The following is a 27812-nucleotide window of genomic DNA, read 5'->3' on the forward strand; positions in this document are numbered from 1 at the left end:
ACCTTTCCCGGGGTTTCACTGCAGCTGCTGCTGCTGCCAACCCCTCAGACAGGTTTCTGCCCTCCTGGGGTCCAGCCAGGCTTGGCCCAGGAAGGCAGAACAAAGGACTTCCTCAGAGAGAGGGTGTTACACCCTCTCCCTTTGGAAAAAGGTGTCAGGGCTGGGGAGGAGTAGCCTCCCCCAGCCTCTGGAAATGCTTTGATGGGCACAGATGGTGCCCATCTCTGCATAAGCCAGTCTACACCGGTTCAGGGATCCCCCAGCCCTGCTCAGGCGCAAAACTGGACAAAGGAAAGGGGAGTGACCACTCCCCTGACCTGCACCTCCCCTGGGAGGTGCCCAGAGGTCCTCCAGTGTGCTCCAGACCTCTGCCATCTTGGAAACAGAGGTGCTGCTGGCACACTGGACTGCTCTGAGTGGCCAGGGCCAGCAGGTGATGTCAGAGACTCCTTCTGATAGGCTCTTACCTGTGTTGCTATCCTATCCTCCTTCCTAAGTAGCCAAACCTCCTTTTCTGGCTATTTAGGGTCTCTGCTTTGGGGAATTCTTTAGATAACAAATGCAAGAGCTCATCAGAGTTCCTCTGCATCTCTCTCTTCACCTTCTGCCACGGAATCGACCGCTGACTGCTCTGGAAGCCTGCAAAACTGCAACAAAGTAGCAAAGACGACTACTGCGACCTTGTAACGCTGATCCTGCCGCCTTCTCGACTGTTTTCCAGGTGGTGCATACTGTGGGGGTAGTCTGTCTCCTCTCTGCACTAGAAGCTCCGAAGAAATCTCCCGTGGGTCGACGGAATCATCCCCCTGCAACCGCAGGCACCAAAAGACTGCATCATCGGTCCTCTGGGTCTCCTCTCAGCATGACGAGCGAGGTCCCTTGAACTCAGCAACTCTGTCCAAGTGACTCCCACAGTCCAGTGACTCTTCAGTCCAAGTTTGGAGGAGGTACGTCCTTGCCTCCCCACGCTAGACTGCATTGCTGGGTACCCCGTGATTTGCAGCTGCTCCGGCTCCTGTGCACTCTTCCAGGATTTCCTTTGTGCACAGCCATGCCTGGGTCCCTGGCACTCTAACCTGCAGTGCACGACCTCCTGAGTTGTCCTCCGGCGTCGTGGGACCTTCTTTTGTGACTTCGGGTGAGCTCCGGTTCACCCCACTTTCTAGTGCCTGTTCCGGCATTTCTGCAGGTGCTGCTTGCTTCTGAGTGGGCTCTTTGTCTTGCTGGATGCCCCCTCTGTCTCCTCACGCAATTGGTGACATCCTGGTCCCTCCTGGGCCACAGCAGCATCCAAAAACCCTAACGGCGACCCTTGCAGCTAGCAAGGCTTGTTTGCGGTCTTTCTGCACGAAAACACCTCTGCAAGCTTCTTCACGACGTGGGACATCCATTCTCCAAAGGGGAAGTTTCTAGCCCTCTTTTTTCTTGCAGAATCCACAGCTTCTACCATCCGGTGGCAGCTTCTTTGCACCAACAGCTGCCATTTCCTGGGCATCTGCCCACTCCCGACTTGATCGTGACTCTTGGACTTGGTCCCCTTGTTCCACAGGTACTCTCGTCTGGAAATCCATAGTTGTTGCATTGCTGGTGTTTGTCTTCCTGGCAGAATTCCCCTATCACGACTTCTGTGCTCTCTGGGGAACTTAGGTGCACTTTGCACCCACATTTCAGGGTCTTGGGGTGGGCTATTTTTCTAACCCTCACTGTTTTCTTACAGTCCCAGCGACCCTCTACAAGCTCACATAGGTTTGGGGTCCATTCGTGGTTCGCATTCCACTTCTAGAGTATATGGTTTGTGTTGCCCCTGTACCTATGTGCTCCCATTGCATTCTATTGTGACTAAACATTGCTTGCACTGTTTTCTATTGCTATTACTGCATATTTTGGTATTGTGTACATATATCTTGTGTATATTTGCTATCCTCATACTGAGGATACTCACAGAGATACTTTTGGCATATTGTCATAAAAATAAAGTACCTTATTTTAAGTATATCTGTGTATTGTCTTTTCTTATGATATTGTGCATATGACACCAGTGGTATAGTAGAAGCTTCACTCGTGTCCTAGTTCAGCCTAAGCTGCTCTGCTAAGCTACCTTTTCTATTAGCCTAAGCTGCTAGACACCCCTCTACACTAATAAGGGATACCTGGACCTGGTGCAAGGTGTAAATACCCCTTGGTACCCACTACAAGCCAGGCCAGCCTCCTACATTGGTTGTGCAGCGGTGGGATAAGTACTTGCAACTACTTACCACTTTGTCATTTTGTACTTTTCATAAGAGAAAAATATACAAAACAAGTTCAGTGCATGTACACCTAACTAAAAAGTTTTGCTTTTCTTCTCTTACTCTTTTGCTACGTGCTGAAAAGTACCTCTAAAACTTTCAAAAAGTTCTTAAAAAGTTTTAAAAGTTTTTTTCTGTTCCTTAAAAAGTACTGAAACTTTTTCTTTCTTTTTCTGTCCCTTAAACCTTTTCTATCATGTCTGGTACAGGTCAAACTGGTGATCTGACCAGAGTTGCTAATGATCACCTTAGCTGGAAAGGAGCAAGGAGTTTCTGCATTGAAAGAGGTTTAGGGGTAGGGAAGAATCCCTCAAGAGAATTGTTAGTTAATATGCTCATTGAACAGGATAAGACCATAGTTGGCACATCTGGTGAGAAATTAGAAGATGGTTCACACTCTGATTCTGGGGCACCCCCAGTAAGAGGATTAGAAGGGAATCTTCCCAACCTGCCCCTTAGCAGGCCACCTAGCAGGGCTGGTACTGAGGTGAGTTCTCATCATAGTATAGAGGTTACTCCTTTAGGTCAGGTTGTTAGAGTGCCATCTGTTAGGGACAGGTCTCCCTCTGTTCATTCACACCATTCTTCTGTGTCCAGGTATGCCCAACCCACCCTCCCTGAAGACAGAGTGTTAGAAAGGGAACTCAATAGATTTAGAGTGGAAGAATCCAGGCTGAAGCTGAAAAAGCAACAGCTGGATCTAGACAGGGAAGCATTTGACTGAGAAAAAGAAAGACAGAGGTTGGGGTTTGGACCCCATGGTGGCAGCAGCAGTATTACAGATAGTAATCCTGTAAAAGAGCATGATTCTAGGAATCTGCACACGATAGTTCCCCCTTACAAGGAGGGGGGTGACATTAACAAGTGGTTTGCTGCACTTGAGAGGGCCTGTGTTGTACAGGGGGTCCCTCAAAGGCAGTGGGCTGCTATCCTATGGCTATCTTTCAGTGGAAGGGTAGGGATAGGCTCCTTACTGTTAAGGAAAGTGATGCCAATAATTTTACAGTTCTTAAGAATGCACTCCTAGATGGTTATGGCTTAACTACTGAACAGTACAGGATCAAGTTCAGAGAAACCAAAAAGGAGTCTTCACAAGACTGGGTAGACTTTGTTGACCATTCAATGAAGGCCTTGGAGGGGTGGTTACATGGCAATAAAGTTTCTGACTATGAAAGCCTGTATAACTTAATCCTGAGAGAGCATATTCTTAATAATTGTGTGTCTGATTTGTTGCACCAGTATCTAGTGGACTCAGATCTGACCTCTCCCCAAGAATTGGGAAAGAAGGCAGACAAATGGGTCAGAACAAGAGTGAACAGAAAAGTTCATACAGGTGGTGACAAGGATGGCAAGTAGAAAGATGGTGAGAAATCTCAGGATAAGCATGGGGATAAGGGTAAAACCAAAGATCCTTCTTCAAATCCTAAACACTCTTCAGGGGGTGGGGATAAAACAAATTCTTCCTCTTCTTCTCAACCCACACACATTAAAAAGCCTTGGTGCTTTGTGTGTAAAAACAGAGGCCATAGGCCAGGGGATAAGTCCTGTCCAGATAAACCCCCTGAGCCTACCACCACTGATACATCAAGCTCTAGTGCCCCTAGCAGTAGTGGTAATAGTGGTGGGACTGCTGGCAACAGTCAAGCAAAGGGTGTAGTTGGGTTCACTTATGGGTCCATCATAGAAACTGGGGTAGTCAGTCCCAAGACAGTTTCTGTCACACCTAGTGGCATTGCCCTTGCCACACTGGCTGCTTGTCCCCTTACAATGGATAAGTACAGGCAGACAGTTTTAATAAATGGTGTTGAGGCTCAGGCCTACAGGGACACAGTTGCCAGTATCACTTTGGTGACTGAAAACCTTGTGGCTCCTGAACAACACATCATTGGACAACAGTATAAGATTATTGATGTCCATAACTCCACTAAGTTTCTTCCCTTAGCTATAGTTCAGCTTAGTTGGGGTGGAGTTACTGACCCTAAGCAGGTGGTAGTGTCACCTAGCTTACCTGTAGACTGTCTCTTAGGTAATGACCTAGAGTCCTCAGGTTGGGCTGAGGTAGAGTTTTATGCCCATGCAGCCATGCTGGTCTTCCCAGAGGAATTGTTCCCTCTCATTTCTACTAAAATGAAAAAGCAAAGGAGAGAAGGCCTGAAAACTCAGGATCCCTCTCCAACAACAGGTAAAAAGGGTATCACAGTATCCCCTAACCACCCTGCCAATCAGGATATCATTCCTGTGGTGGGAGAAACCTCTCCTGGGGTGGCACCTGTTCCAAGGGACTCATCAGCTGCCATAGCTGTACTCCCTGAGGTGGAAGTACCTCTCAGTGGGATAACTAACATTGGTGAGAAAAAGAGCACCATTTTAGTTAACATGGAGCATCCTTTCAACCCTCCCAGAGAAACGTTAGTGCAGAAACCCTGCACTGCCTCACAACACTTAGGACAGCATCCCTGCCCTAGTGTGGACCTCATAGGACAGCATCCCTGCCCTCCTCCAACTAAAGAGAAACAGCATCCCTGTTCCCTCTTCCAGCCATATGGACAAAGCTTTTGCCCAGCTGTGGCTTTACTGAGACAGCATCCCTGTCTGGCATTTTCATCACTAGAAATAGGTTCAGTGGACAATTTCCACTGCTCTAAACTAAAATTTACTAATAGAAACTCTGAAAATATATCTTCACAATGTTGCTTAGCTAAACAACTTCAAACAGGGTGGTTCACATCCCCACAGGGAAGTAACCATATAGTGGATGATAAAGGGAGTAACCAGTCTATTGCAGAGCTACTCTCTACTTATCACCACTTAGACAATAAAGTCTCAACTGGCCAAGGTTAGCCTTATTGTCCTTCGTTTGGGGGAGGGGGGTGGTGTGAGAAAGTAGCATCTTTCTAGCCTTGTTACCCCTACTTTTGGCCTGTTTGTGAGTGTATGTCAGGGTGTTTTCACTGTCTCACTGGGATCCTGCTAGCCAGGGCCCAGTGCTCATAGTGAAAACCCTATGTTTTCAGTATGTTTGTTATGTGTCACTGGGACCCTGCTAGCCAAGACTCCAGTGCCCATAAGTTTGTGACCTCTATGTATGTGTTCCCTGTGTGATGCCTAACTGTCTCACTGAGGCTCTGGTAACCAGAACCTCAGTGGTTATGCTCTCTCATCTCTTTCCAAATTGTCACTAACAGGCTAGTGACCAATTTCACCAATTTACATTGGCATACTGGAACACCCTTATAATTCCCAAGTTTATGGTACTGAGGTACCCAGGGTATTGGGGTTCCAGGAGATCCCTATGGGCTGCAGCATTTCTTTTGCCACCCATAGGGAGCTCTGACAATTCTTACACAGGCCTGCCACTGCAGCCCGAGTGAAATAACATCCACGTTATCTCACAGCCATTTACCACTGCACTTAAGTAACTTATAAGTCACCTATATGTCTAACCTTTACCTGGTAAAGGTTGGGTGCTAAGTTACTTAGTGTGTGGGCACCCTGGCACTAGCCAAGGTGCTCCCACATTGTTCAGGGCAAATTCCCCGGGCTTTGTGAGTGCGGGGACACCATTACACGCGTGCACTATACATATGTCACGACATATGTATACCGTCACAATGGTAACTCTGAACATGACCATGTAACATGTCTAAGATCATGAATTGTGACCCCAATGCCATTCTGGCATTGGGGAGACAATTCCATGATCCCCCGAGTCTCTAGCACAGACCCGGGTACTGCCAAACTACCTTTCCCGGGGTTTCACTGCAGCTGCTGCTGCTGCCAACCCCTCAGACAGGTTTCTGCCCTCCTGGGGTCCAGCCAGGCTTGGCCCAGGAAGGCAGAACAAAGGACTTCCTCAGAGAGAGGGTGGTACAGCCTCTCCCTTTGGAAAAAGGTGTCAGGGCTGGGGAGGAGTAGCCTCCCCCAGCCTCTGGAAATGCTTTGATGGGCACAGATGGTGCCCATCTCTGCATAAGCCAGTTTACACCGGTTCAGGGATTCCCCCGCCCTGCTCAGGCGCAAAACTGGACAAAGGAAAGGGGAGTGACCACTCCCCTGACCTGCACCTCCCCTGGGAGGTGCCCAGAGCTCCTTCAGTGTGCCTCAGACCTCTGCCATCTTGGAAACAGAGGTGCTGCTGGCACACTGGACTGCTCTGAGTGGCCAGGGCCAGCAGGTGACGTCAAAGACTCCTTCTGATAGGCTCTTACCTGTGTTGCTATCCTATCCTCCTTCCTAAGTAGCCAAACCTCCTTTTCTGGCTATTTAGGGTCTCTGCTTTGGGGAATTCTTTAGATAACGAATGCAAGAGCTCATCAGAGTTGCTCTGCATCTCTCTCTTCACCTTCTGCCACGGAATCGACTGCTGACTGCTCTGGAAGCCTGCAAAACTGCAACAAAGTAGCAAAGACGACTACTGCGACCTTGTAACGCTGATCCGGCCGCCTTCTTGACTGTTTTCCTGGTGGTGCATGCTGTGGGGGTATTCTGCCTCCTTTCTGCACTAGAAGCTCCGAAGAAATCTCCCGTGGGTCGACGGAATCTTCCCCCTGCAACCGCAGGCACCAAAAGACTGCATCACCGGTCCTCTGGGTCTCCTCTCAGCACAACAAGCGAGGTCCCTTGAACTCAGCAACTCTGTCCAAGCGACTCCGACAGTCCAGTGACTCTTCAGTCCAAGTTTGGTGGCGGTAAGTCCTTGCCTCCCCACGCTAGACTGCATTGCTGGGTACCCCGTGATTTGCAGCTACTCCGGCTCCTGTGCACTCTTCCAGGATTTCCTTTGTGCACAACCAAGCCTGGGTCCCCGGCACTCTAACCTGCAGTGCACAACGTCCTGAGTTGTCCTCTGGCATCGTGGGACCTTCTTTTGTGACTTCGGGTGAGCTCCGGTTCACCCCACTTTGTTGTGCCTGTTCCGGCACTTCTGCGGGTGCTGCTTGCTTCTGAGTGGGCTCTTTGTCTTGCTGGATGCCCCCTCTGTCTCCTCACGCAATTGGCGACATCCTGGTCCCTCCTGGGCCACAGCAGCATCCAAAAACCCTAACGCAATCCTTGCAGCTAGCAAGGCTTGTTTGCAGTCTTTCTGCACGGTAATACCTCTGCAAGCTTCTTCACGACGTGGGAAATCCATCCTCCAAAGGGGAAGTTTCTAGCCCTCTTCGTTCTTGCAGAATCCACAGCTTCTACCATCCGGTGGCAGCTTCTTTGCACCAACAGCTGGCATTTCCTAGGCATCTGCCCACTCACGACTTGATCGTGACTCTTGGACTTGGTCCCCTTGTTCCATAGGTACTCTCGTCTGGAAATCCATTGTTGTTGCATTGCTAGTGTTTGTCTTCCTGGCAGAATTCCCCTATCACGACTTCTGTGCTCTCTGGGGAACTTAGGTGCACTTTGCACCCACTTTTCAGGGTCTTGGGGTGGGCTATTTTTCTAACCCTCACTGTTTTCTTACAATCCCAGCGACCCTCTACAAGCTCACATAGGTTTGGGGTCCATTCGTGGTTCGCATTCCACTTCTAGAGTATATGGTTTGTGTTGCCCCTATACCTATGTGCTCCCATTGCATTCTATTGTGACTAAACATTGCTTGCACTGTTTTCTATTGCTATTACTGCCTATTTTGGTATTGTGTACATATATCTTGTGTATATTTGCTATCCTCATACTGAGGATACTCACTGAGATATTTTTGGCATATTGTCATAAAAATAAAGTACCTTTATTTTTAGTATATCTGTGTATTGTGTTTTCTTATGATATTGTGCATATGACACCAGTGGTGTAGTAGGAGCTTCACTCGACTCCTAGTTCAGCCTAAGCTGCTCTGCTAAGCTACCTTTTCTATCAGCCTAAGCTGCTAGACACCCCTCTACAATAATAAGGGATACCTGGTGCAAGGTGTAAGTACCCCTTGGTACCCACTACAAGCCAGGCCAGCCTCCTACAGTCCTCCTATACATAAGTGGATACAAATGTGGATTATCCAACGATAAACCAGTGAGGATGGCTAAATACTTAGAGATTGGCACCACAGCAGAAATAAACGTTTTAGATTTTAAAAACCTAGAGATGTTGAACATATAATTGGAGACTTTTCACCACTGGAGAAATACTGGGAAGGGATATTTCAATTTTTTTTTACCTTTGAATATTGTCTCCGGTCCCGGCTATGGCTAATCTACAGATATAATAGAAATGCAAATGTCTAAGTGCCCCCGTTAGGAGAATTGGTGTGAATAAGAGCTGAGGAACAATACATCTTTTAAAAAGGTTGTTCACAGGTAGAAGGCACAGGAAGAGAGACTTACAAATATATGGGTCATTTTCAAATATGAATTATTGAATACTTGTTAATCAACTTAGGTAATTAATCCTCCCAGGGTGAGGGCAACAAAGTTATTTTGTATTTTTCAATATTTATTGATAGTAGTCTTATTATTATAACATGTGACAATGGGGAAGGTATCATATAAAGATTTGCCTCTTGATTACTTAATGTGGGGAAAGATCTGGAACAATGCGTCCAGAACCACGCCTGCGTTGTTCACACAAGCGGAACGAGTCTTGACTGAACAAAGCAGGCCTTTTTCTCTGCCTTAACCACGCATGTGCTGAACAACGCACATGTGTGGTTAAGGCAGAGAAAAAGGAAGATCAATTGGAAGACGGCGCGGTCAGGTAAGTGGGGCTGGGGCAGGGTTGGGGGTAGTTTTTAGGGGTGGGGCGGGGAGTGAAAGGGTTAGGATGGTTAGGTTATTTAATTGTTTTTAACATCACAGGTGTGGTGGGCCTGTCGGTACTATGGTTTTTAGGGCGGGGTGGGGGGCTCAGTGTTATTTTGTTTTTGGGGTGGGGTGGGTGGTTGGGGTAATTTTGTATTTGGGGTGGGGGTTGGGTTTTTAGGAGCATGGGGTTGGGGTAATTTTGGTCTGGTTTTTAGGGGTGGGGTGGGGGTCAGGGTAATTTTGTAATTGGGGATTTGGGGAATTGGGGTAATTATGCTTTTAGGGTGGGTTTTTAGTGGTGGGTCGGGGTAATTCTGTATTTAGGGCGGGTGGGAGGTCGAGTTTTTAGGGGCAGGGTGGGAGATTGGGGTAATTTTGCATTTGGGGCAGGTGAGGGGAGGGTTATTAGGGGTGGTTTGTAGGGGGGTCAGGGTAATTTTGTATTTAGGGCGGGATTTTAGGGGTGGGGTCGGGATAATCTTGTATTAAGGGCATGTGGGGGGGTCACGTTTTTTGGGGCGGGATGGGGGTTACGATCATTTAGTATTCGGGGCAGGTAGGGGGTCGTTTTTTTAGGGGCAGGTGGGGATTGGGGTAATTTTGTATTCAGGGCAGGTGGAGGGTTGTTTTTTTTTGGGATGGGGGTTGGGGTAATTTTGTATTTAGGGCAGGGGTGGGTTTTTAGGGGTGAGGGTCAAGGTAATCTTGTATTTAGGGCAGGTGGGAATGGGTTTTTAGGGGTCAGGGTAATTTTGTATTTTGGGCAGGGGGCGGGTTTTTAGGGGTGGGGATCGGGGTAATTTTGTATTTAGGGTGGGTGGGGGTCAGGGTTTTAGGGGCGGTTGTGGGGGGTTGAGATAATTTTGTATTCAGTATAGGCAGGGGTCAGGTTTTTAGGCGGGGTGGGGGAGTCGGGGTAATTTTGTTTTTAGGGGTTGGGTAGTTTTATTTTTGGAGGTGGGGGTTGATTTTAGGGCTCAGGGTGGATGGGGGGTATTGGGCTAGTTTTTAAAGGTGGGGGTTGGGGTACTTTTGTTTTTAGGTGTGGGGTGGGTGGGGGCCAGGTTAATTTTGTTTTTAGTGGTTGGGTTGTTTTATTTTTGGGGGTGGGCGGTCGGTTTTAGGCTCAGGGTGGGCGGGGGGCTTATCAGGGTAGTTTTCATGAATATGTGGGTTGGGTTACTTCTGTTTTTAGGGTGGGGGCGGCATGCAACAACCACGCATGCAGTTTCCACACATGCTTTTACTAGGCATGCCTTTACAATGAAAAATCATTATAAAGGCGTGCGTGGTTAAGGCATGAGTGAAAACAACGCAATCATTGTTTCGACCGCATTGTTCAGGCATGCGTGGTACCATCATACAGCCCTTAATGTGACATCACAGAAAATATATACAAAACGGAAAACAAAAAAAGAGAATCAGAATGGCACTAGGGAATTTCTGGGCAGTAATTATATCACCCATATTGAGTTTCCAAATAATTGATGTTTATTGGCCTTCTTTTGTCCTATAATGACCAACTCAAACAATCACAAGCTGACTTCTAATGCACATTCATACTGGATGAAGTCTTGGTTACAGGACTGCTCTAAACTATAACCAAAGCCAAACCATCAAATCATTTCAATAACGCTGTGCCTGGTGCCTTCACCAGGGAGGATCTCGGCCACTTTAGTGAACTTGTCATTAATGCAAGGTACTGTCCCAATAGTCTGAAAAGGGGACAAGTATATCCCTCCTTTCCCTTCCCCTTTCCTTCCCTCCCATTTCCCTGTCCCTCCCTTGTAAGATGACTAAAAGCTGTACAGCCTCCCAAATCTGTTCCTATCCAGACGAACTGCCTACTCGATTTCCAATCTGGATTCAGGCAGGGGTGCAGCACACAAAAAGCCATTCTTGCAATGGTTGGCAATACTCGCTGCATTCTCGATTTATGTAACTCCTGCCTCCTTGTTCTTCTGAACCTTTCATCAGCCTTCTCTACAGTCAACTACTGCTCACTGCTTATCATCCTGAATGAACAAATGGGCATTGAGGGAAACGTTTTAAACTGGTTTACCTCCTATCTTAAACTGTTCCCAAGGAGTCAAAGGAGGGAATTCCATATCCAGCAATGTTAAATCTCCACAAGGAGTCCCACAAAGCTTGATTTTCTCTCCTACATTATGTAAGCTTTACTTCAGCCACAAGAAATAAAAACACATCTCTCCTGAGCGGCGTTGTCTTCAGTGGCTCCTCATTGAAGCAATAACACAATATTCCACATCCTCCTGTCTGGCAATGAAACTGAAAATTTCAGGGGCTCAGCTGGGTTTGGGGAATACAGGGTTCCTCCTCTTTGAGCTTCTAACATTTAATCAAAAGCAGTATGTAAACAATCCTTCTCTAGAACTGTAACAAGGATTTGGAAATCTCATTCCCAGGCCCTATCCTCTACCCCTTATCTAGCTGCCTTTCAAAATTAACTGATACTTTCCTTCCGCCGCCTATTTAAGACCTGGTTATTCTGATCTTCATCTGTAGTCTGTGTTCTGAAGTCTTCCGTACAAATGCTGGGAGGTCCATTGGGTAGCTATGCGCTCTATAAGAACTCATAACATAACATAACATACTCTCATTTTTCAAAGACATTTTGGCTAATGCATGTCGCTAATTCTGTCCCCTAATTTCTATTGGTTCTGCAAGCATATTCACTTCTGGCTTTTACTTGTCTCTATTGTATATAATTGATCCTTAACCCCAGAAAATATGTAAATATTAGTATGCGTGATTCCAAATCTTATTCTCTTTTAAACCACTTTGAAGCCAGTGGACCAAGATTGCACTATAGAAAACTCAAAAAAATAAATAAATATTGTAATACTCCTGTCACTGGGACGAATTATATAATGTCCTACCGAAGTACACCAACATCAACTCAAGTTTTTGAGATGGTTTGTCTAACCTTATTTCTTGCTGTGAAGATCCACACTATCTCAGTACCTGTTTTTAATGTTTGCACCGTATCATAAGATCCTAACAGTGAGGTGGACATACAATATATCTCATTCAGATCGTATTTTAATGTATTGGAACAAGCAGCTAAATGCATCTGGGTTGCTGCAAACATTCATACATGCTGTACTTAGGTTATGTAAGCTGCTGCATTTTTTTTTAGCAGTTATTTAGATTCTAAATACTTTCTGTGCAGCTTTGTCCTTTTTCGTATACATGTTTGCAGCTGTTAGGAATAAAAAGGATACCGGGTATGCGCCTATAGCTGTTTCTCAGCAATGAAAAAGAAGGGATATGTTTTCTAAGATTGTGTGTCCTGTTTGCATCACAAAAGTGATTCAAATCGAGGCAAGATCTTTTTTTGCCAATATAGTTTCCAATTAAAAGTAGAAAGTCTCTTGAAAACCACATTATACAGCTGCTTTGCATTACTTAGGGCTGAGGGGACGTTCAATGGGTGGTGCATGGTCACTCCCATGTAATCACTTATTGTTGTTAAGACAAAACCCTATTTACTAAAAAGTAGACAGGGTTTTGCATCAAAAATATCAACCATTCCAAATAGGCGCTATGAAGGAGAAATGTTTTGTATTTCTCCTTTCTTTTCCAGATTCCCATGTGTGCTGCACGATACAGCCCACACAAAAAGTAGCAAAAGTGTCAAAGTTAGTCTAACCCAGGGTATTTTGTACTCAAAAGGTATCCTTCCAATACAAAATATATGCTAGATTCGTGCAGTATTTTTGTCTACAGTGTTGCGCAGCATGAGAATTTGATGAATAGACCCTCAATTATTTCATTTAGAGTGAGACGCAAAGGAGGAAACACACGCAAATAACATGTTTACAAACAAAGCTCCACATTTAACAGACACAGACCCAGATTTAGAAAGGTTTTGCATCCTGTTTGCATTTCTGTTTTAACACATACCTGCTGCAAAATCTTTTTTTGGATTTACAAACTGAAGCAAATTGGCATTTGCGTTGGTTTGTAAGAAAAAGTAACTCAAACCTGCCCGAAGCACTGCTTTACATTACTCTGCGTCATGAGGGTATTTGAGGAGTGGTACATGGGCATTACCATACAACCACCCATTGTTTTTGATGGAAAACACTATGGCCCTCATTACAACCCTGGCGATCGGTGTTAAAGTGGCGGTAATACCGCAAACAGGTTGGCTGAAAAAAATGGGATTACAACCGTGGCGGAAATCACCAACATAGACAGCCACTTTAACACTCCGACAGCCACGGTGGTAGAAACAAACAGTGCAGTGGTCACCGCCAACAGACAGGCGGGAGACAAAGTACCACCCACCCTATTACAAGAGGCCTATCCGCCACCTTTTCCCGGGCGGAACCAACGCTATCAAAAGCACAGCGGAAACAGTACACAGAAGGGAAAACACTCACCTTTCAACACCCAACGAGGAACCAGGACACCATGGAGCCCGAACTTCATGTGTTACCCATGTTGGTTTACCTCCTCTTCTATGAGTAGTACGAACGGCGGCGGCGGCGACCACGGTGAGTACTGCGCCTACAACACGGGGGAAGGAAACAGAGTGACACACACACGCCACACCCTCCACCCTCACCACCACACACAACAGACACACAAATACATGCAGCAACATCACATATACCCCCACCCCCTGGAAGAACTCAAGGACAAAAGGAAATGATTGTAACAATTGTAATCATTTAAAATCCATTAGTCAAAACTCCAAAATCAGTATATACAAATATGTATACCAACTACACAAGTCCGGATAGTGTACTAATCATTGTCCGTGGACCACTGGGCCCAAAATGCATGGGCGAGGCCCACACATGATACCTGACTCGAAACGGAGAGAAGACTGCTGGGGCATCAGATCGAAAATATACAGGCACCTCAAGGAGAGGGAGAGGGGGGGCACCTCAGCCTGAGGAACGCATGACGCCACTGCTGCACGCAGAGGCTCCATGCCCATTGATGTATCCTGGGGAGAGCAAAGCCACAGTCTCTCCAGTGGGTGGGTTGCCCACTGCTTTATCCTGAGGAGTGTAAAGCCACAGTCTCTCAAGTCTCTCCAGTGGGTGGTTTGCCCACTGCTTTATCCTGGGGAGTGCAAAGCCACAGTCTCTCAAGTCTCTCCAGTGGGCGGGTTTTCCCACTCCTTTATCCTGGGGAGTGCAAAGCCACAGTCTCTCAAGTGGATGTCATTCTCCACTGGTTCTGGAGGGGGCCTGGTGCCCAGAGTGCTTCATCCTGCCAAAGACACAGGTAGTGGATGTCATTCTCCACTGGTTCTGGAGGGGGCCTGGTGCCCAGAGTGCTTCATCCTGCCAAGGACTGAGGTAGTGGATGTATCTCTCCACTGGTTCTGGAGGGGGCCTGGTGCCCAGAGTGCTCCACGTGCAGTGTGGTTGGTACGATTCCCTCACCTGGGTGTGTGTGCCATGAGATTTGCGAGGTTCAGGTAGCATGATACGCCATGGAGGCAGCAACATACCCCACACTGCTGCGACTGCGCCTTCCACCTGCAGGTGTAAACAGTGATGGAAGAAATGCTTCATGGAAGCTGGCCCGGGTCCAGGAACTCTCCTCCAGCCTCAGACGACTGACCACTGGGGATGTTAGCCATGTCAGCGGTGGTGCCTGTGTCCGAGGATGCCGCGGTGCTTGCGGGGGTGTCTGTCGTGGCGGTGCTTGCCGCGGTGTCTGTTGTGGCGGTGCTTGCAGCAGTGTCAGTTGCGGCAGTGCTAGCGGTGGCACTTGCGGCAGTGCTAGCGGCGGCGCTTGCGGCGGTGCTGGCAGCGGTGCATGGGTCAGCACCTGCAGAGGGACACAGCAGGACGTTTCCTGCAGCCTTAGACGGCTGTCCACTGGAGAAGATGCTGGGGACTGTCGCTGAGGCTGTAGACGTGCCCGGGGCAGTGCAGGTGACGGTGCAGGTGGCAGTTCTCGTGGCGGGGCAGCTAGCGGTGTTCGCCGCCGTACAGGTTGGCGTGGTCATGGACAGAAAGTGTGACACTGGTCCCTCAGTTGGTGCCACCATGCCCTCTCCTGAACTGCTCTTCAGCTTTTGGTCCTTCCCCAGCTTTGATGGTGCCGCAGTTGTCTTGCCACTATCCCCTTTGGTTTTTGCTGAGCCCTTGATGGCTGGTACTTTTGGCTTCTTGCTCCAGGATGTGGGCACCTTTTTCAGCTTGGCAGGTGGCAGAATGTCCTTGCCCTCGCTACGTGGCACACTGGCAGCCCTGATATGTGGCGCACTCAATGACCCGCTGTTGCTGGCACCACTGTGTCTGGGGATTTGGTGGCTGAGGTGCTGGGCTGGGACCTGGAAAGCCTGGCCCTAGGGGAAGGACGGAGGGAGGTGTAGTGAAGATGTCAATGTTAGCTAGGAAGAGTTTCTTAGACACACTAGGACGGGAAGATGGAGGGGGGTTGGGAGTGAAGGTAGAGGTAGTAGTTGTAGGAGGTGTACGTCGGCTGAATTTGGGTGAAGGTGCATGGGCCAGAGGCTGTTGTGAGGTGGATGGCTGTTGGGTGGGTGTGTGCCCGCGTTTGTGTACTTTGGGAGAGGGCTCACAGACACACTGGGAGAGGACACTGAGGATGTGTGCATGGTAGTGGGGGTGGTGAGTGCACGTGAGCGGTGTGTGGTGATGGGCGTGCTGGTGATGGAGGCAGTGGCTGAGGATGTAGTGCATGCAGGTATGAGTTGAGACGAGACTGAGTGGGAGGCTGAGGACGTAGAGGAGGGGGACACAGTGGAGGCTGTGGATGTTGCTGTGTCTGCATGGGTATGGAGTTTGTGTGAGTGCCTGTAGGATGTGTGGTGCTTACGTTTGCCTGAGCCGCTCTTGTGTGTTGATGAGTGTGCATGCTGGTCTGATGGTTTGCTTGGGATAGGCTGAGGTACAGGGGATTGGGTCTGGGTGGAGGAAGTTGGAGGGGGGAGGCTGGACACAGGGAAAATGGCTGCCATCAGTGCTGAGGCCAGAGCCTGAAATGCTCTCTGTTGGGCTGCCTGCCCAGAATGAATGCCCTCCAGGTATGCAATTGTTTGTTGCAAATGCCTCTCGACACCCTGGATGGCATTCACAATGGTAGATTGCCCAACAGTGAGGGATCTCAGGAGGTCAATAGCCTCCTCACTGAGGGCAGCAGGGCTGACTGGTGCAGGGCCTGAGGTGCCTGGGGCGAAGGAGATGCCCACCCTCCTGGGTGGGCGGGCACGGGACATACGCTGAGGGGCTGCTGGGAGGGCAGTGCTGGTAGGGGGGGTGGCGGCTGTACCTGTTGATGCGGTGGGCACAGAGGTGCCCGCCACCGCAAGGGAGCTTCCATCAGAGGAGGAGTTGCTGTCACTGCTGTCTGCTCCTGTCCCTGCCGTGGAGCTCCCCTCGCCCTCCGCCCCACTGGTGGCTTCAGACTCTGTTGTTTCGCCCTCCAGGTCCAAGTGGGCTGCAGCTCCCTCCTGCTCCGGTGCCAATGCTCCTCCGCCTGATGATGCTATTGCACACAAGAACAGGGAGACCACAAAAAGGGAGGAAAGACAGAAGAAAGACATGTTCAGTGCATACAACACCACTACCGTTGGCGGACACAACACACATGGAGCAGCCCTCTGCACTACGCCATGCACTAACAGTTCCTAGAAATTTCAGCTGACCATGGGGTACGAGGCCTAAGACAAATTGCTGCACACCTGGAAGTCACAGGAGTCTGACTAGATGTAGATGGCTCTCACCACTGGTGGGGTTGGGGTGCCACATAGCCTGCCTCACACGAGACCTTGCCTACAAACTTCGCCCTGGCCTAGGGGAACCCACTACCCACCTCCCCCACCCAGACACCTCGTAATGCACGCTGAGTCAGCTGAATGAGAGTGTACTCACCCCCTTGTGACTGCTGTGATGCCCTCAAGCACCCATCCAACTCCGGATGAACCAGCGCCAGGATCCGGAACATCAGGGGGGTCATTGTGCGACGGCACACCTCCCCCGTTGGGAGGCCATCCCCAGCTGGGCCTCCACCGCCTTCTTGCTCCAGCAGCGCAGGTCCTCCCATCTTTTACGGAAGTGGGTGCTCCATCTGTGGTAGACCCCCAGGGTCCGGACGTCCTTGGATATGGCACACCAAATACCCTTCTTCTGGTGGGCGCTGACCTAGAGAAATGGTACAGGGGGGAAAAGGAAATTACTTACCCGTCTGGACTGTCATACTCATTGCCCACCAGTTCCCACCCTTGCCCTGATGCACATACACTCCCCATCCGCACATGCAGGCCTCAGCCCCCCATGTATCTTCCATCTACACCACTCAAAACAGGCATTGCCCATGCAGCATGTTCACAGTGTACTCACCTGTTTGTTTGGAGGACCGTACAATTGTGTGTACTGGGGGAGGACCCCATCCACTAGTTTCTTCAACTCCTCCGAAGTGAAGGCAGGGGCCCTTTCCCCAGACACATGAGCCATCATCGCTTCCAGACTGAGGTCACAGCAGTACTTGCAGTGTAGGTCCTCTCCTGTTGAAGGTCAGCTATCAAGTGAGTGAACAGACAGAAAATGGTGGTCACGTCCGTGGTGGGGCATACCGTCACATAGGGCCCAATGTCAACCAATGCAGAATTACGTCGTGGTCTTCGACCGCCCACTGCAACGGTGTAGAACGCCAGCGCAGTTACCTCATATCCCCTTTTCCCATCTTACAGGTCAGGCAGCCGCCATTTCAGGAGGCCACATGGGATAGATGTTACCTGCGTCACACCTATCTAGGCCGGGAATATAGACAGATACCGGCACATTGCGGATTAATTACGTTTCTGAAAATAAAACATTGTGATACCTCAGTGTTGGATGACTCTGTGCTCGCTATTCTCCTCCATAGGGCACGTCCGCTGGGGAAGGTGATGAGATGGCGGCATCCTCCGTGTACAGACCCCTGGTGGACCTGTCGACAATGGAAGAGAGACACATCCTGGTCACATACAGACTTGATCGTGCAACAATCCAGGAACTGTGTGCCCAGTTGGAGCTGGACCTGATGTCAGCTATCCGCCATCCCACAGGAATCCCTCCTCTTGTGCAGGTCCTGTCTGTACTCCATTTCCTGGCCAGTGGGTCTTTTCAAACAACAGTGGCCATGGCATCAGGGATGTCCGAGCCAATGTTCTCAAACATGTTGTCCAGAGTGTTATCTTCCCTGCTGAAACACATGCGCAGCTACATCGTTTTCCCTCAGGTGGAAGATTTGCCCACAGTGAAAGGTAATTTCTATGCCCTGGGACATATCCCCAACACCATTGGTGCCATTGATGGGACACATGTGGCATTTGTCGCCCCCGCAGAACTGAACAGTGTACAGAAACCATAAGAGCTCCCATTCGATGAATGTTCAGATTGTGTGTTTGGCAGACCAGTACATCTCCCATGTCAATGCCAAGTATCCTGGCTCTGTGCATGACGCTTAAATTTTGAGGAATAGCAGCATCCCTTATGTGATGGGCCAACTCCAGAGGCAGCGTGTGTGGCTAATAGGTAAGATCAAGGTCCTAATACAGTTGACATAGGTGTCTGGGTATGGGGTTGTCCCTAAGGGTTAGTATGTGTCTAACAGTTGTCCATCGACATTTACAAGTGACTCTGGTTACCCCAACCTGTCATGGCTACTGACCCCAGTGAGGAATCCCAGGACAAGGGCAGAGGAACGCTACAATGAGGCACATGGGTGAACTAGGAGGGTGATCGAACGCACCTTCTGCCTCCTGAAGGCCAGATTCCGGTGCCTTCATCTGACAGATTCCTCTACTACTCACCAAAGAAGGTGTGCCAGATAATCGTCGCCTGCTGTATGCTGCACAACCTGGCTTTGTGACGCCAGGTGCCTTTTCTGCAGGAGGATGGGCCAGATGGTGGTCTTGTGGCAGCTGTGGAGCCTGTGGACAGTGAAGAAGGGGAGGGAGAAGAAGAGGATATCGACAACCGAAACAACATCATCAGGCAATACTTCCAGTGAGACACAGGTAAGAAGATGCCACTGCTTCCCACATCTCATTCTATTGTTGGAACTACCATAAGTGTGTCATTTTCATTTAGTGTATGGACCCTGACTTGTCACTTTGACTTTCCATTTCACAGATTTGGGTCCCACTTTGTTCCCTCTGCTATGTTTACTGCTGGCCTACAGCTGTGTTACATTGGTATGTGAACAAGTAAATTGACATTGCTATATTCCATAGTTATTGCAATTACACATTTGTGAAAGCACAGACTGACTCCAGATTGTTTTGTGATTGAAGTGTGTTTATTCCTGTGCTAATAAGTGGAGGGGGTTGTAAAATGAGCTTGAGTGATGGTAGAGGAATGTCCATGGCAGAGTCCAGTCTATTTGTTTCACAGGTGCATTGTTCAAAGGGGCATAGGAAGTGGAGCAATGGCAGTTTAAGGATGGGCAGGGTGACATAGTGGGACAGAAGGGTGACATTCAGGGGGGTCTCATTTCCTGGCGGGGGTCTTGACAATGTTCTCTGTCTTGTTCCTGGATCTCAGGGACCATTTGCGGAGTGGTTCTCCATCTGCGTGGGGTGGGGTGCTGGTGTACTGTTGTTCCTGTGGCGGTGCCTCCTGTCCACTAGCGCCGGCGGAGGTGGAGGGCTGTTCATCATCCACGCCAGTGTCAGGGGCCCCTTGTTGTTTCACTGTGTCCCTCCTGGTGTTGGCGAGGTCTGCCAGCACCCGTGCAATGGTGACCAGGGTGGTGTTAATGGACTTCAAGTCCTCCCTGATCCCAAGGTAGGGTTCCTCCTGCAGCTGCTGGGTCTCCTGAAACTTGGCCAGTACCGTTGCCATTGTCTCCTGGGAATGATGGTAAGCTCCCAACATGTTGCAGAGTGCCTCGTGGAGAGTGGGTTCCCTGGGCCTGTCCTCCCCCTGTCACACTGCAGTCCTCCCAGTTTCCTGTTATCCTGTGCCTCTGTCCCCTGAACTGTGTGCCCACTGCCACTGTTCCCAGGTCCCTGATTTTCTTGGGTTGGTGGGTTTGCCTTGGTTCCCTGTAGTGGTAGACACACTACTAATTGATGTGTCCTGGGAACAGAGGGATGGGCCCGCTGGGTGGGTGCTGTGCTGGCGTTTCCTGAGGGGGGAGGCTCTGTGGTGACTTGTGACAGTGTCAGAGGAACCGACTGTCCCGAGGTCCCAGATGGGTTGGGCTGGTCATCTTGATCCAGTTGTGCAGAGCTGCTGTGGGCCTCTTCTGTGGGGGGACTGGATATGTCTGGCACCTCCTGTCCGGTGACGTTGGCTATGGGTCCTGTTGGGGTGTAAATGCATAATTATTGTATGTGTGTGTGCCATTGTGTGCAATGGGTGGTTGACCCTGTACTCCATTGCATGCATTATTGGCTTGGTCCTTGTGTGATTGGTGATTTTGGGGGATGAGTGAGTCTCTGTAGTGGACATGCTTGGGTGATGGGTGTCCATGCATTGGTGTCACATGCAGGGCTTGGTTTTGGGATGTGTGGGTTGTGTTGGTGGGGTTGTTGGGGTGATGAGTGTGAGGGTAATGGTGGGAGTATGTGATGGCATGCAAGTAGGGTGGGGGGATATAGTAGTAATGATTTGCCTTACCAGAGTCCAGTCCTCCTGCTACTCCTGCGAAGCCCTCAGGATGCAGTATAGCCAAGACTTGCTCATCCCATGTTGTTAGTTGTGGGGGAGGAGGTGGGAGTCCACCGCCAGTCCTCTGTACAGCAATCTGGTGTCTGGAGACCACAGAACGCACCTTCCCCCGTAGGTCATTCCACCTCTTTCTGGTGTCATCCCTAGTTCTTGGATGCTGTCCCACTGCGTTGACTCTGTCGACAATTCTGCACCAGAGCTCCATCTTCCTTGCAATGGACGTCTGCTGCACCTGTGATCCGAATAGCTGTGGCTCTACCCGGACAATTTCCTCCACCATGAACCTGAGCTCCTCCTCAGAGAACCTGGGGTGTCGTTGAGGTGCCATGATGTGGTGTGGGTGATGTGTGAGGTGGTGTCTGTTATGATGTGTGAGGGTGGGTGTTGGTGTGTGTTGTTTGAGGTGCGTGGGTGTTGTGTAAGTGATGGTGTTGTGTGTCTGTGGATGCTGGTGTTGTTTTTGGTAGTGTATCTCTCTGGCGTGGTTTCAAAATTCTGGTAGTAAGGGTTTGTGGGTGATGTGGGTGTGTGCTTTATATTGGATTGGGTGTGTGGGTGTGGTGTGTGAATGTGTATCAGGTGTGTGTATTTTGAATTGTCCAATATGATTATGTTTTGTATATGTGTGTGTATTTTGAGCGCAGCTGTGTGTACCGCCAATGGATTACCGCAGTTGAAAGACCGCCACGTTGATTCGTGGGTCGTGATAGTGTGGGCGTATTCCTGTTGGTGTGACGGTGTTGGTTTTGTTACCGCCAGTTTATCACTGACCTTTGGTGTGGCGGACTTGTGTGGGTGCCTGTATTGTGGAGGATTCAGGGCTGTGGGTCACAATAGCGGAATTCCGCGGCAGCAGCGGTATTTTGGCAGTCTTCTGCACGGCGGTAAGCGGGATTTACCGCCAGGGTTGTAATGAGGGCCTATGTACTAACTATAGTAGACAGGGATTTGAACACCACTTGAAACAGGTGTTAAAAGGAGAAGGAGGATTATGTTATCTAAACTTTTGTGTTGTGATTTCATCACAAAAGTGACTTAAGTGAAACCAAGATCTTTTTATCCTAATTTACTTTCCAGCGCAAAAATTGTTTTCTGCTAGAAATTCTCTTGAAATGTATAGTTTAAAGCTGCTTTACACTATTTAGAGCTAAGGGGATGTTCCATGGGTGGTGCATCAGCATTCCCATGTAACTACCTATGGTTTTCAACATGAAACCCCATCTACTAAAAAGTAGACAGGGTTTTGCATCAAAAAATGAAACATATTTCAACTAGGAGCTATGAAGGAGAAATGTTTTTCTTTCTTCTTTGTTTTTCAACTTTGCATGTGCTCTCACTGTCCAGCACACATATAAAGTAGGAAAGTTTTAAAATTAGTCTAAGCATGGTATTTTGTACTTGAAGAGTACCCTTCCAGTACAAGCCTATGCTAGACTCACACACACAACCTTGCACTAAGGCACAAGAAGCAGGGAAGTGGCTTCTCCACTCCAAGAGAGATGCTGATAGGCTGGTTAAGTGTTGGAGAACCTCCAAATCTTTTGGCGTTCCCACAGCTGCAGGACGAGTTGTGATGTCACGATTGTCAGGACGGCAACAGGTATGCAAGCAGGGTTTCATGCCAAACATTTACCAAGCATCCACAGTTCTCGCTTTTTCAGCTCTTCTGTGTCCTCTTCTCTTCATTGTCAGATGAATCTGGCATCTGGTGTTGGGGAGCCGCCTAAATACTGAATTCAGCGGCATTTTAGGGGAATGTTAGGTAGTAACCAATGGGCTACTTACCCTTGGGGGAAAACTACACCACATTATGACCACTTCCTGTGGGGAGTGGGCATATCTCCATTCCAGAAGGCCTAGTTCCAACCAAAACTAATATGGTGGAACCCTTCTCCGAGTGTCCACCTTGGGTAGCCCACCTTAGGGGTGTGGTTAGCCATGGGATGGCACATGCCTACTGAATAGATACTTTCCCACCTGACATGGTGCAAAAAGGGCCTCAGAGCAGGGGGTGGCTACACCCAGGACTGTGGAAGCCAGGGTAGGGGGTGTATCCCAAAGGCAGCAGGGTCTTTGAGGACCTCGGCCTTGCTTTGCGTATCTGCTAGCCAACCTGCTGGAGTGGGTGGTAACACCCCTCTCTGGAAGAGACTTTGTTTCTGACCTTTGAGAGCATGGGCTCTCACCTCCAGGGGGTCTGAACTATGTCTGGTGTGTCAGACTGGACTAAACTAGTCAGTCAGCACACCAAGAGACTAGCGGGGGTTCAGGAGACACCTCTAATGTGCCCCCTGGGTGCATGTCCAAATAAATTCGAGGCTGTCATCAGCCGGGATTTATCAAGGCAAGCAGTTTGATATTAAACACGTTAGGGTTCAGTGAAGCCATTATGTGACTTGGTCACTCGTGTTGATGGGTGTCCAGCACATACCTTAAAATGGCTTCCCAGTTCACTTGTAGTGCTCAGCAATGGGGCTGAGCATCACAGGGTCATATTCACTTGTGCAGATATGGCCATGCAGTAAGTGTAAGTGTACTGCACCCTGCCTTAGGGCTCCTAGGCCTGCCTTAGGGGTGACCTACATATACGTAGCTGCATGTCGTGTTTTCTCCAGTTGTGCACCAGGGCACGCAGACTATAGTGGCAGCTGTGTGCCTCTCATTTGTAGGGGGGTCCATGAGGGAGGCACAATCTGTGGCCCTTAGGGATCCTCTCCTCTACCTAGGCCCTAGATATCAGGGATACCACTTACCAGGGACTTACATGGGTGGAGGAGTGCACCAATTGTACACCATGCTACCTGTTTTTCCGAAAAGAGCACTGGCACGAGAGACCTGTTTAGCAGGAACCCAGTGCACCTCAGTCAAAAAAAACTCAGTAGCAGTGGCAAAAAGTAGGGGGTGATCATGTCAAAATGGGGCACTTGCCTACAAATACATTCCTGCACCATATGAAAAACGACTGCATCAAATGCTCCATGTTTTGGACACGTGTTGTTTGCAGTTTCAAATATGTGGGCTATGTGTTTGGGCAAGAGATATGTGTGATGCAGCTAAATCAATTATGTACGGCTTTGTGTATTCCAGATACCTTATCCATTTGTTGCCTGGTACCCCTATCCCTAGAATTGATTCTCACTTTTCTTTTAGTTTTATTATTCTTCATAGAATAGAGGAAAGATTGTGTTGTATAATAATGTAAATTGCTCTTCTATTGTGCCCTTTTTTAGAAATAGGAGCAATAATTATATTTTCTGTGACTCAGTTACATCACACCTCCATGTCAAAACATGTACACGTATGCCACTTGGCACCCAAAATTTTCCTTTACTGTTGGACCTGACCATCTCTGCAGGGTCACCCACAAAGTTTTTGTCTTTTACTCTATACTTGTATTTGCTGAATTAGTTTGTGTTGGTCTTAGGGCTCTCTTCACTTTACCACTGCTAACCAGTGCTAACGTGCTTATGCTCTCCTCTTAAAAAATTGCATATTTAAGTTACTTGTAAGTCCCTAGCAGACTGGCACAACATGTTCTCAGGGCCTGTAAATTAAATGCTCCTAGCATAAGATAGCTTATGCTAGGAGCACGGAGTTGGATTGTGCCCCTACTTAAGTAGCATCTTAAAACATGTCCTAGGCCTGCCACTGCACCCTGAATGCAGTATCATACTGCCATGTCGACTTAGCATTTAAACCCTAATGCCAACCCTTAAACTCCGCTTTTATCATAGTTAAGTCACCACTAAGATAGGCCCTACGTAGCCCATATGGCACAATGCTGTGTAATTAAAAGGTTGGACATGTACCTCTGCGGTTTACATGTCCTAGTAGTGAAAAACTCCTAATTTTGTTTTTCACTACTGTGAGGTCTACCCCTTATACAGGACAACATTGGGGATTCTTTGTTACATTTAATAAGCCTTAATTCCTAATTGGGGATCCCTAAGTAGATGTGTCATGTTTGGTACTTGCGAATAATGATAAACCCTCTTTAATTGTAAAGTCAGATTTTTCTTTACAATTTTGAAAATGCAACTTTTAGAAAGTTGGCATTTTCCTGCCCTTATCCTTTTGTGCCTGCAGCCTGTCTTGGGTCACATGACTGAGTGTAGCCGACAGTTAGACTTTGTGAATTCTTCCCAGATAGTCACACAATAGAGGGATTTGGTGTGCCTGAATGGGCCATCTGCTGGCAGGATGGGTAGCTGAGCAGAGACCTACCCACAACTGTACTGTGCCTTTACATAAAGGGCCTAACAATCCTGCATCAAGCTTGGAGCCAGGGCAGGGGAAATTTCATGCACTTCAAAGAACCTTTCCAGAACCTTTTCCCAATTTACTGGGTAAGGATGCTATTGTATAAAAATAGGGCCTGCACCCCATCTCCTCAGTACACTTCTGGGACTGTATAAGACACATGCTCCATCACGTCAGCCTGAACTCTTGACTTTAACCCCGTCCAGCACGATCAGATAACCCAAGTTGACACCATGTACTTTTTGCCACCTTTTTTTCACTTAGATCTTTAAAAATTCCCAACTCCGGTTCTACTGATGTTATTTTTTTTGTTTTAGTGTGAAATAATTCATTAAAATCGACTCCATTTTGTTATTGGTTTGGGATTTTTTTTGTGCAGTGTTTTCACTTTATTTCTGTTTGTGTGCTGGAAAATACTTTACACATTGCCTCTAAGTTAAGCCTGACTGTTTTTTGGGCCAAGCTACCCGGTGTTAAGCACAGGTTGATTTAGTGACTTTTGATGGTTGACCCTACAAGGGATTGTGGTTGTTGCTTACCCAAGGATCATGCCCCAGTCAACACAACCCCAATTTCTCACATTTTCATCATATTTATGGAGGTTGTGAACCCACCTCTGACCACGGATTCTTGTCCTGCAATTTTGGTAATTTAGACCCTGGGGAGACACCAAAGTAGTAAGTTTCGTAAGTGGGGAGTCTTCACATTCATTTTTATTTTGTATCCCTGCCAACAATGTTTGATAACTACCAGTGTTTTTTATGGGGTGCGTACCAACTCTGAATCCCTGAATAATACTTCCTGTTCTTGTCCTCCAGCCAGTGCATTTGCTGTTGTAGTTGGTGCACCATATGTTATGTTAATTTGTTTCATGAAGTGCTGGAAAATATAGCGTCCTGGAGCTAAACTGTTTATCCTAAATAACTTTTTCACATCTGGAATTGCCCTACATTTCACTTAATATAATCCATACTTATGTTGTTTATTTAAAAGAGCCTTTAGCAGTTTCCTGAATGTTGCATGATTGCTAGTAATCTGTAGCTCTATAGGGAGTGAATCCATAACTTAGAGGCAGCGTATGAAAAGGATTTTCCTCCTTGTCTGATTCTTCATTATTTTGGTAGTTTGAGAAGACGTGTTGGAGCAACAAAGTGTACAAGAAGGCACATAAACATAAATCATGTTTTTTACAAAATTTGTGACAGCCCATTAATGGCTTTGGGATGAGCTGTGATAGATTTGTACTTGATTCTTTATAGTTAGGGAGCTAGTTAATAGTATAAAGATGTTGACAAAAGGTGGATCTTCATAATAGATTTAACATAACTCATACTGCCATATTTTGAACCAGTTAAAGGTTATGTAAAGCACAGTTATGAAGCCCAAGGTACAATGTTTTGGGGTAGTATAATCTGAGTCAACCACTCCTTTTAGCACACAAAATTTATATTGAGCAGACAAGGCTGATAAGATTTTTCTAGATTGTCAGAGATGGAGGAAGAATATTGAGGCCAGTTTGTCAATTTGTGATGAAAAATCCAGTTTGGTGTCAAATCTTAATCACAAATTTCAGGCATTACACTTGGGTCGCCTGGGGCGGATGGCAACCAGTGGTTTCTTCAAACAATCTTCTCAATTTTAAGAAAATATTGCAGCCTGGTATGAAATAATTTTGATGTGGATGTCTTATTGTACGTTGGATGTATAATAATCTCTTTTCTAGCACCATCCATACAATTTTATAATCTATATTTAAGAGGAATGAGAGCATATATGAATATGGTTTTGTAACTTGCTTCTCCCAGCCCTCATTTATCTAGCAGTCTCTGTATCATTTATATGCCACTTATTCACAAATCTGAACCCAAATTAGATTAAACAATTTTGATTGAATGTCCCTGAAAAAGGGACTAGTTTATTATTACTAGCATTGTTGCAATGAAATACAGAAAGCTAGGCAATACAATCATGTTAAAGACTACTGCCTTCCCCTTTGGAAATAAGGGGAGTTTGGTACAGAATGCTACTGAGCTTCTTGTTTTGAACAATAATTTACCTAGGTTTCCATTAAACAGTTTCTCATCATTGTAGAGTATGTTAACCCCTAGGTATTTAAAGGTGTTGGACTTCGATTTGAACTGGGTGTTAATTTGGGGTGTTCTCTGACCTCTTTTCACCCTCAGGGGAAATATGGCTGATCAGGTCCAATGTATATGATGCCCACTAAACTGTTTGAATTCTGTCACTATATCCATGATCCTTGACATGCTGCCTTACACACCCCTTAAGTATAGGAATGCATCATCAGCTTAGAGGGACATGATGTGCAATCTACTTTTCAGTTGTAAACCATTCAGGAACCCATTCCCAAACAAATCATACCAAAGATTCCATTGCCATGCCGAGCATGATGTATGACAAAAGGCAACCCTGTCTGATGGCTCTTCCTATAACTCATTGTTTGGAAAAAGTGTGTCCAGGGTGCACTGTGGCTACTGGATCTGAATATAGCTGGGTAAACCACTTTATTTATACCCGTCTCACACTTATAATTCTTCAGGACACCAAGTACAGAGGGTAAGAAAGGTCACCTCTATGTGTCAAATGCCTTCTTCATATACACAGTCTTGTCAACAGTGTAGATGTCCTCAGCAGGAACTGCGTCCATCAACTCAAACAATCAGACAGTATTGAGACCCAGTATGAAACCATTTTGATCCAGATGTATTATTGTAGGTAGTACGTGTAATAACATGTTTGCTATACCTGTCTGTGAGATTTTATAATCTGTATTTAGGAGGGAGAAGGTCTATATGATGTCACTTCAAGAGGCTCATGCCCTTGTTTGGGGATGACCACTA

The sequence above is a fragment of the Pleurodeles waltl genome, chromosome 10 (genome assembly GCF_031143425.1).
Source record: "Pleurodeles waltl isolate 20211129_DDA chromosome 10, aPleWal1.hap1.20221129, whole genome shotgun sequence".
NCBI lineage: Eukaryota > Metazoa > Chordata > Amphibia > Caudata > Salamandridae > Pleurodeles > Pleurodeles waltl.